Raw genomic sequence first — 10,879 nt, forward strand, 5'->3', positions numbered from 1 at the left:
AACAGAGGCCGCGATTGGTCGGTTGGTAGAATGACGTCGGTTGCCCCGCCTCATCATGCTCCTTTCACATGATCACGCAATTGATAAATCGTAAATATTGATTTATACAGGTTTTTGAGGTTCAGAAGACACATTTGCAAATATGTTTATAGGGTGAATAGAAATCCGCGTGTTATTGTAGTGCATAAGAAACGTCAGGTGACAAATAATTTTAACAGTGCAGCGCCATATTTACATTTGAGAATGAATGAGGACATTCATAGTGGGCTGTATGGAACAAAATCAATGCCTAAAGTCTTGAATTAAAAAGTTTGTTGAATATCACAAACTGAAAAAAATAATACACCGTATTAACAAGTTCTTGCGTTTTAATGACTTGAATTCCAGGGTTTGTATTTTTAGGTCCTGAAATTTAACATATCTGTTTATTTAAGCTGTGAATATTTCAACGAAAAATATTTCAAACACGTTTTCATACTTAAAAATTCAATAATTCATATTCAATTTTCAGATTTCACTTACAAAATATTCAATACCCTTTAAAAATACGATGTATAATATTCAAAAGGTCATTTTCAGTTCATTTTATTTCAGTTCAAATATTCGCTTCCATAAATTCAGTGGATCAAATTCGACTGTTAAAATTCAACATTACATCCGGGAACTGCAGGAGAAGCAATAGATTGCCGATTGAAGATCGCCAGCTGCTCTAGCTTTCACCAGCAGGTGGAGATGGAATAATGTAAGATTTTTAACCCAGTAAACAGGCGAGAAAAAGGCTAATAAAGGCACAAAAGTAGCATTCAATTTAAATTATAAATAATAAAAAGTATGAGTAAAATGAGTAAATGAGGGTTTAGTCGTTTATATTTGCCCTTATGTAACGGAAGCCAGCTGGTGATCGCGTAAAGCTCACCCCTCGGATCCAGGGACAGACGTTGTTCTGCAATCTTATCGGAGCTTGTCTCCCATGCTGGCTCGTTACCTGCTCGGACCGGTGCGGTTACTTGCACATAAACCGTCTTTTGATGAATATGATGTTACACATTGTCTATCTTTATTGACTCTTTCTTCCATAGACGCGAAGTATTATATTGACAGCTAAAGAATATAAATATAAGTGAAACAGGAGAGGAAATATAATAATAATAATACAAAATAGATAAACATTGACAGGGCTAAGAACAATTACGAACAAAGATTTTCAAAACCAGAGAGATTTTATGAGAATGTCACAAAACAGTTTACTTGGAAATGTTAAACAGAGTTCAGGTATGATTTAAGGTTGGTTATGGATGGGGCGTCTGATTTAAAATAATTTAACATGCGAATGCATTAAAGGGGCGTCTTCAGTTATTCACACAGAACCGTCTAATATGGCATAACTATAAGGAGTAATGTTTGCGCTGTTTAAACGCAGCTATGTCAGGATTGGGATAGGTTATACATTTTCATCATTTAAATTATTATTATGATTGTTAATATTATTATTGTATGACATTTTTTCTAATTTTTGGGGTTCTGCCATGGTTAAACGTTTGCCAAATGTCTTAGTTTGTCCAGATTATTGTTTTATTGTTATGTAGCCTATAGGCGAGAAAAATGTATTAACGCAAAAGTGGCAATGTCGCAGCCAATGATAACTAATAAAATGAGTCGCCTGTGGTTTGATAATAGGCAGTTATAACTGACTTTGTTTTTATTAAACGAGAAAACCGTTATTTATAACTTTTCAGCGACCGTTTGTATTTTATGATTAGCAATGTTGATCTTTTTTGCAGTTATTAAACATATAAACTTATTTAAACTGGTTTAAACTTAATATAGTTGTCACTTGAGCTAGTTTCATAAGATTAATGTTTATAATGCGTGGTTTGACATGCGTGGTTGAGGGGTTCCTGCAAAGCAGCTCAATTCATCCTCATGGGGTATTACTGAGCTTTAATCGCCATCTACTGGAGAGAATGTATTTGCTCATTTATAACTCTTTTCTGCAAGTGTGTTTTATGATTTCACAAAGTCAAACCATTATGTTTTTATTTTATATTTTGAGATGATCATATTTAAATAAACAATTGCTAGGGTAGCTAATAGTTTCTTTTTTCTTGTTTTTTAAAAAAAATCAGTAGCTTATAAAATCCAAATTTTTGCTTGACAAAGTTATTAGTTTAGGATTCTTGATGCATTTTTGCTGTGTTGGAAACTCATAAGCTCACACTAAATCAATTATATCATCAGAAATGACAGATATAAGAAATCCATTAATATTCATCACTCTTTTTACAATTATACAAGCAATTTCGCACTGACGTCAGCTCCACTTTCGGAAATGGTAAACAGCGAGGTGTTATTTATATAAGCCCAAGCATGACATATGTCATGATTAATATAATAATCGAAACACTTTTAGGCTATTCTTATGCTTGGCCAAATGTCATGACTTTCACTTTCATTTTACATTATTATGCACACGCCCAGATGTCATCTGAAACTTTGGAAGAACTCCTATCATATATTGACAGCCATCCAGCATCTCTTAATCAGTTTGCTGTGGGGCGCTGGCTCTGACTGGCCACCGGAGCTCGCGGCCACTCGTTCGACTTTGTCGTGAGCAAGCCGCACAGCACATGCATAAAAACGTCAATCATTTCATTAATTCATCAATTCATTCATTTTCCTTCTGCTTCGTCTCTATTTTAGAGGAAAAGCAATATTCTGGACAAACCAAAGACATTTTGCAAACGTTTAACCGTGGCAGAACCCCAAAAACTAGAAAAAAAGAAGAGAAAGACGATAGCAAAGTGATAGCTAAAAAGGATAAATAGAAATATTAATTTAGAATCACGGATGACTTATTTAAGCGCAATAGCCCAAATACATGTCATAAAATAATAATAACAATCATAATTTAAATAATTAAATGTATAACCTATCCCAATCCTGACATAGCTGCGTTTAAACAGCGCAAACATTACTCCTTATAGTTATGCCATATTAGACGGTTCTGTGTGAATAACTGAAGACGCCCCTTTAATGCATTCGCATGTTAAATTATTTTAAATCAGACGCCCCATCCATAACCAACCTTAAATCATACCTGAACTCTGTTTAACATTTCCAAGTAAACTGTTTTGTGACATTCTCATAAAATCTCTCTGGTTTTGAAAATCTTTGTTCGTAATTGTTCTTAGCCCTGTCAATGTTTATCTATTTTGTATTATTATTATTATATTTCCTCTCCTGTTTCACTTATATTTATATTCTTTAGCTGTCAATATAATACTTCGCGTCTATGGAAGAAAGAGTCAATAAAGATAGACAATGTGTAACATCATATTCATCAAAAGACGGTTTATGTGCAAGTAACCGCACCGGTCCGAGCAGGTAACGAGCCAGCATGGGAGACAAGCTCCGATAAGATTGCAGAACAACGTCTGTCCCTGGATCCGAGGGGTGAGCTTTACGCGATCACCAGCTGGCTTCCGTTACATAAGGGCAAATATAAACGACTAAACCCTCATTTACTCATTTTACTCATACTTTTTATTATTTATAATTTAAATTGAATGCTACTTTTGTGCCTTTATTAGCCTTTTTCTCGCCTGTTTACTGGGTTAAAAATCTTACATTATTCCATCTCCACCTGCTGGTGAAAGCTAGAGCAGCTGGCGATCTTCAATCGGCAATCTATTGCTTCTCCTGCAGTTCCCGGATGTAATGTTGAATTTTAACAGTCGAATTTGATCCACTGAATTTATGGAAGCGAATATTTGAACTGAAATAAAATGAACTGAAAATGACCTTTTGAATATTATACATCGTATTTTTAAAGGGTATTGAATATTTTGTAAGTGAAATCTGAAAATTGAATATGAATTATTGAATTTTTAAGTATGAAAACGTGTTTGAAATATTTTTCGTTGAAATATTCACAGCTTAAATAAACAGATATGTTAAATTTCAGGACCTAAAAATACAAACCCTGGAATTCAAGTCATTAAAACGCAAGAACTTGTTAATACGGTGTATTATTTTTTTCAGTTTGTGATATTCAACAAACTTTTTAATTCAAGACTTTAGGCATTGATTTTGTTCCATAGGGCTGTTCACAAATATACATATTTTTCATGGAGTATTGTGAGACTTGTTTAATGCATGCGTACTTAGTCACATGGGAAAATATTTGTTTCTGATAAAGTTTAGGAAGGAAGACATGTAAGGACATGTCCCCGGCTTAAAGATAAGTGATTTGATTATGATTAAATGATTTGATTATTTTTGACACTTATTCGAGTTTTTATAAATGTTCATAAAAATATTTATAGGATACTAGTTATGTTTCAGCTGCATTATAGTTATTCATTTAGAAATGGCTTTTTGGTGGTCTCTATCAAATTATTGTCTATCTATCTATCTATCTATCTATCTATCTATCTATCTATCTATCTATCTATCTATCTATCTATCTATCTATCTATCTATCTATCTATCTATCTATCTATCTATCTATCCATCCATCCATCCATCCATCCATCCATCCATCCATCCATCCATCCATCCATCCATCCATCCATATATATATATATATATATATATATATATATATATATATATATATATATATATATATATATACACACACACACATAAATATGCAGTTTATAACAAAATACAATCCAGTATTAACCCATTAACATTAGTAAAAATGTATTTAATAAATCATTAATTTATACCTGGACAACATAAACAATTCTCTGAAAGGTTTTCAAAATAAATCATGAACATTTCAAATAAAAATTGAAAAATTTAAATTTTTTTAGTTTTTTACACAGAAATACAGCAATATTTACTTATAGAGAAATTATTTCTGAAAATGGTAAACACTCTAAAGGGGGTCGCACACCGTATGCGCCGCTCAGCGACATGCTGTGTCGCGCCATGCAGCGTCGTGCATTTTAGAATTCTAAACAAATTTCTATCAGGATACGCACATGGTGCTGCAAGTCGATGGCTCTCTGCGGCGTCCAGATACGGCTCAGGACACTATTCATATTTCTGCCGCGCCACAGAGCGCCATCTGAATAGTTTCAGTTTAAATAACATGCGAATGTGTGTGTCTGGTGTGCGATACTTCCAACTGTCATGTGCGCGCTGTACTGCTTAGCTTCTGGTGTGCCACCTGCTTAGGTACTCTGTTCTAAAATGCCCTGAATGCAAAAAAAATACAAAATCTGTGAAAATAATGTGAAATAAATTATTAATAAAATAAAAATGTATAAATTAATAGATAATACATAATAATTAATTCATTCATTTTCTTTTCGGCTTAGTCCCTTTATTAATCCGGGGTCGCCACAACGGAATGAACCGCCAGCTTATCCAGCACGTTTTTACACTGTGGATGCCCTTTCAGCCACAACCCATCTCTGGGAAACAAGCATACACACTCATTCACATTCATACACGCAATCATGCTACCCACTGTGCCATCATGACATCAGCTATATATCTATTTAAATATAGTATTATTATTATAGGTTGGCGCAGTAAGTAGTGCTGTCACCTCACAGCAAGAAGGTTGCTAGTCCAAGCCTCGGCTGGGTCAGTTGGCGTTTCTGTGTGGAGTTTGCATGTTCTCCCTGCGTTCACGTGGGTTTTCTCCCTACAGTCCAAAGATATGCGGTACAGGTGAACTGGGTAGGCTAAATTGTCCGAAGTGTATGTGTGCGAATGAGAGTGTATGGGTGTTTCCCAGTGATGCGCTGCAGCTGGAAGAGCACCTGCTACGTAAAACATATGCTGGATAAGTTGGCGGTTCATACCGCAATGGCGACCCCTGATTAATAAAGGGACTGAACCAAAAAGAAAATGAATGAATGAATGAATAACAAAAATAATCATGATATTTATAAAAGGATATATCACTTTAAATCTTTATTTTTGCATTTTGATGATCTTAAAGCCTCAAAGGTGTGTTCATTAATGTCTGTTAGAAATTATGTAACTCTTCTGAATCAAAATCAAAATGCTATAGGTTTAAAAATATATCATCCATTAATCATTAATGCATGGAATGGAAACACTGTAAAATGAATGAAAAAAAAAGACCTTAGAGGACCCGAGTTCATCAGCTGACAAGAGTTACAGCATCACTTAAGAAAATCTGGTTTCCGTACTAAATAGCTGAATAAAATGCACACGCCTCCTGGTTTCACGATTAGAGTCACAACTGAAAAAAGTTCAAATCATGTGCATGGAAAATCCAATTCTCTAGGCATGCCAGCCTAAAACAGTTGTGGCTGACCCTTTTTCCTTTTATAGATAAGACTGTGACTTTTAAGGCTGGATACAAGGAGAATGATACAAATAAAGGTCTCCTCCTGCAAACTGGTGCATATAATTGTCCTAAATGAGTAAAATACTAATTACATTATTAGCTTCATGTCATTTCCATTCCATGGCATGAGTGGTGTCACAAGAAAGCATGCAATATAATTACATTTTGATGTGTAGCACCTTGGAATCCATTACAGCATGCATAACTACTCTCATTTAGCAATGTGCCTAAACTGGTGATGGCAAGAATAGGTCTGTGATTAACTGTGCTGTACTTTATTCCTACCTATTATTTGTGTCAAAAGGAACAAAGTTCATCATCAAACATAACAGCTTATGCTATTCTTTTGGTATATTGTCACAGACACTGTTGAGGTTGTTATGGAATTTTTAATGTATTACATTGAACTATAAAGCCAATTTAAGTCAGGACTTAAGTCAGATTAATATTAAACCATGATCGAAACATCTAGAGAGCAACGGTCAGCAGAAGAACTTTAACACAGATAAGAATTCCAAAATTAGATTGATCCGGAGGGTCAGTCAATCCAAACAACACAAGAAGAAAACCTGATAATCTGAACATATTTCTTGAATATTAAATTTTAACATATAAACTTAAAGTCAATTTAGATTCTTGTGTTTAGATTTTGTTGTAGTATTACAAGCAGTTTTTTACATTTTTAAATTTTATTTTTATTTATATTTTATTTTATGTTTTATTTATTTTATTTTATTTTCATTCATTTATTTTCTTTTCGGCTTAGTCCCTTTATTAATTTGGGGTTGCCACAGCAGAATTAACCACCAACTTATCCAGCATATGTTTTACGCAGTGGATGCCCTTCCAGCTGCAAACCATCACTGGGAAACCCAGCAAGAAGGTCTCTCACAGCAAGAATGTCGCTGGTTCGAACCTCGGCTCGGCTCAGTTGCCGTTTCTGTGTGGAGTTTGCATGTTCTCCCTACGTTCGCGTGGGTTTTCTCCGGGTGCTCCGGTTTCCCCCACAGTCCAAAGACATGTGGTACAGGTGAATTGGGTAGGCTAAATTGTCCGTAATGTATGAGTGTGTGTATAAGTGAGTATAAGTGGATGTTTTCCAGGGATGGGTTGCGGCTGGAAGGGGCATCCGCTGCACAAAAAAACATGCTGCAGGCGGTTCATTCCGTGGTGGTGACCCCGGATTAATATAGGGAAGCCGAAAAGAAAATGAATGAATAAAAGAAAAAATATACAATCACCCCCACCCCCCCCCCCCCCCCCCCCCAAACAGTTCATATCATTGTGAATGCATAATCGTGCCAATCAATGTTAGAAAAAATATGATTCAACAGTCTAAAACTGGCAGTTCTACAGCACCAATATCAAGTATTCAAAAAATATGCCTTTGGTACAATAGGTTTTCATATCTGCATGCAGCCTAAAGAAATGAAAAAAATAGACACCTAGTTTGTATAGTTTGACCGACAATAACCTCTAAAATAGTCACTAAATATCCCTCAAAACAGTAAAAACGTGTACATTTTATTTACAAATGATAATATGTCCATGTATAATTCGCACCCTGGCGCAAACTAACAGCTGGCAAATGTAATTCTGAACTACATGTTTAGATTTTTAAGGTCAATATTTGTTGGTGTGTACAGGATTCAAGAAGGGAAATAGTTTCATCAGAATAATCAGATTCTGCTACATAATTAATGAACCAAGGCATGGGAAATATGGGAGTGTGCACATTTCAACCACATGATTTGCACATTAACTTTTAACATTTACAGGTCAACTGCTTCAACATGCATTCAGTTATTTTATTTTATTTTTCTGTGCACATTCAAGTCAGTTTGCACATCAAAGCATTAGTAACTCCAAAAATTAAAATTCACCCTCACTCCACCCCAGACTACACCTTAGAATATTCAGCCAAAATTCGTTTTTTTATTTATAGGCTAATCATTTCTAGGACCTCATTTTATCATGAATAACTAGATATTTTATTTTTGTCTTCTTCATTTGCTTTTAGACTCTTAAAGTGCTGGTAATCATTAACATTAGATGAATCACCAAGGACTACAGACTCAACAGAAAATGTTCTCTAAAGAAAAACAGTCAACTACATCTTGGCTGGCCTTTGGGTGAGTAAATTAGCAGCAAGCTTTCACTTTTGTTAATGGGTAACCATATCTTTAACTTAGAGGTCAAATGTTGAGCTACATTAAATGTTGATACTACATCATTATAGAAAATCATTCATATTTGAACGATATTAATAATAAAAAACACAAAGGTGTAAAAAATTATCAGCATTTAAATGATCATGCTCACACATCATGCTCCATTGCTTCGACAATGTTATATTGACTAGTTTCTGAAACCAGGCATTTGTTAGTTGGCCAGACCAAAATAAAGACACGAGATGGCTGTAACATTACCATAATATACATCCCGTGTTTCCCAGACAGATAACGAGAGTCCTGTCCAGGTCTCATGACCCTTATAAGGACGAGAGAGAGTAATAGAGTGCACGTTTTTTAGCTCATGTGACTCATATGAGTCTTGAGTGAAGCCCTTCGCTGTTCATATCTGATCTAAACTAAACTAATCTGCCATTCTGTGGCTCACATGACAGACAGCAACACACATTACACCTGGGTCAAATTGGACAAGGTCAGTCAAAGCCTCCACATGCTGTGTGCGCATGTAAAATAAATTGATTGGTTATGTAATCGCACTAAAATCTGAAAAATTGACTAAAATTGCAGTCTAAAATCAATTATAATACTTTTATGACACTGAAATAGTTTTTTAAAGTGTGAGCTTTAAGTTTAGGTGTTTGCACAATCTTATAACCAGGGCCAGACAGAATCTGTTGACATTTTTGTTTGTGTATTTCTGTAGATAAAAAAATAAAGCTCTGCAGATTCATGTGGAATGTTTTTGAGATTTAACTTAAAAAGATAAATACACTTTTATTTATGGTTTACAATGCAAATGCATTTTGTACCACTTGTTTGGTAAAGAAAGAGTCTCTCATATATTACATCTGTACTAAAACACAGAATATATAACTTTACAAACTGTATTGCACATAAATCATGTAAAAATTTGCAGTGGTGTAAAGTAAATAATTACAAATACTCAAATTACTGTAACTGACTAGTTTTTTCTCAGGAATTGTATTTTACTAAGTAGTTTTAAACATGTGTACTTTTACTTTCCCTTAAGTGCATTTTTAGTGCTGTATCGGTACTATTACACCTGCATTCACTACTTTATTTTTTCTTGTCTATGGGGATTAGAAAATTCAGTCCTGCGAGTCCAACCAAATCACACATAGAAGGTAAATCACATCATAATTAACAACCTCAAGACGTGCACTTTATACTTGCAGCAAACAGTTAGGAAGCATTATAAGTTTCCAAGAAGATGTCCAAAATCTTTACAAGCATTGACCCAGAGACTGTTCAGATGCGTGTCACTGATGAGAAGATGACGGATGTTTACTGGGATGACCGAAAAGGCCTTAAACACCCAGCAGGCAGAAGACCCTAACGTACCCTAACGTCATGGGGATGTTGCATTTTGTTTGGAAATGAAAATTGATTGATTTCAGAACTTAGCGTCAGGCCAACCTCAATGTCCAACCTAAAACCAACCAAATATCAACGTCTAATGATGTTACAGCTTGAAGTTGTGTGGATGATACCACTATGACATCTATCAGACGTTGGATTTTGGTTGTCACACCTGATGAATAAATGTCAGTATTTCACGTCAATATTACGTTAGTTTAAGATGTTGGCTCGATATTGGAATTTGATCACTTTCCAACCTAAAATCGACTAAATATCAACGTCATTTGATGTCATTATTTGACATCAAAATAATGTTATCCTTAGACGCTGGCTAGACATTAAATTATGCTGAAATCTGACATCACAACCTAAATCTAACCTAATATTAACGTCTTATGATGTTGTGTGCCTGCTGGGCATTAACTAAATGCACTACAGAATGTTACGTTTACACGCACATGCACAAATTACATGTAAATGCCTCAGCTTTTTACAGCGTAATACTCACTAATCTTGAGTATTTTTAAAAGGGCTACTTTTTATAAATACTTTGAGTAATTTTTTCAACAGATGCTTTTACTCTACTTGCACTACATTTTTAGGCAAGTAATAGCCCTTTTACTTGAGTATGATTTTTCAGTACTCTTTCCACCACTGAACATTTGCAAATTATACTGTAATATTACTTAATGTAATGCAAAAACTGAAGAAATACATATTTACGCTCATTTTCATAAGCAAAAAAGAGTGATGGCTCAAAAATCTGCCAATGCAGGCTCATTCCGATTACATACCCCTATATACATTTCTGGAGAGAGCCAAATAAGTCTCGGGAGCTATGTTTTTTTTTTTTTTTTTGCAGTTTTTGTTTTCGTGAATTTGCCAGAGGCCAATGCGTATGCTTCTTCAGATCTTAAATTTCTCTGGCAAGTGTCATTTGTGCCCGCTCTTATCGCATAAGTCCACTAGA

Source organism: Danio rerio, chromosome 2, assembly GCF_049306965.1.
Source record: "Danio rerio strain Tuebingen ecotype United States chromosome 2, GRCz12tu, whole genome shotgun sequence".
In the NCBI taxonomy this organism is placed as follows: domain Eukaryota; kingdom Metazoa; phylum Chordata; class Actinopteri; order Cypriniformes; family Danionidae; genus Danio; species Danio rerio.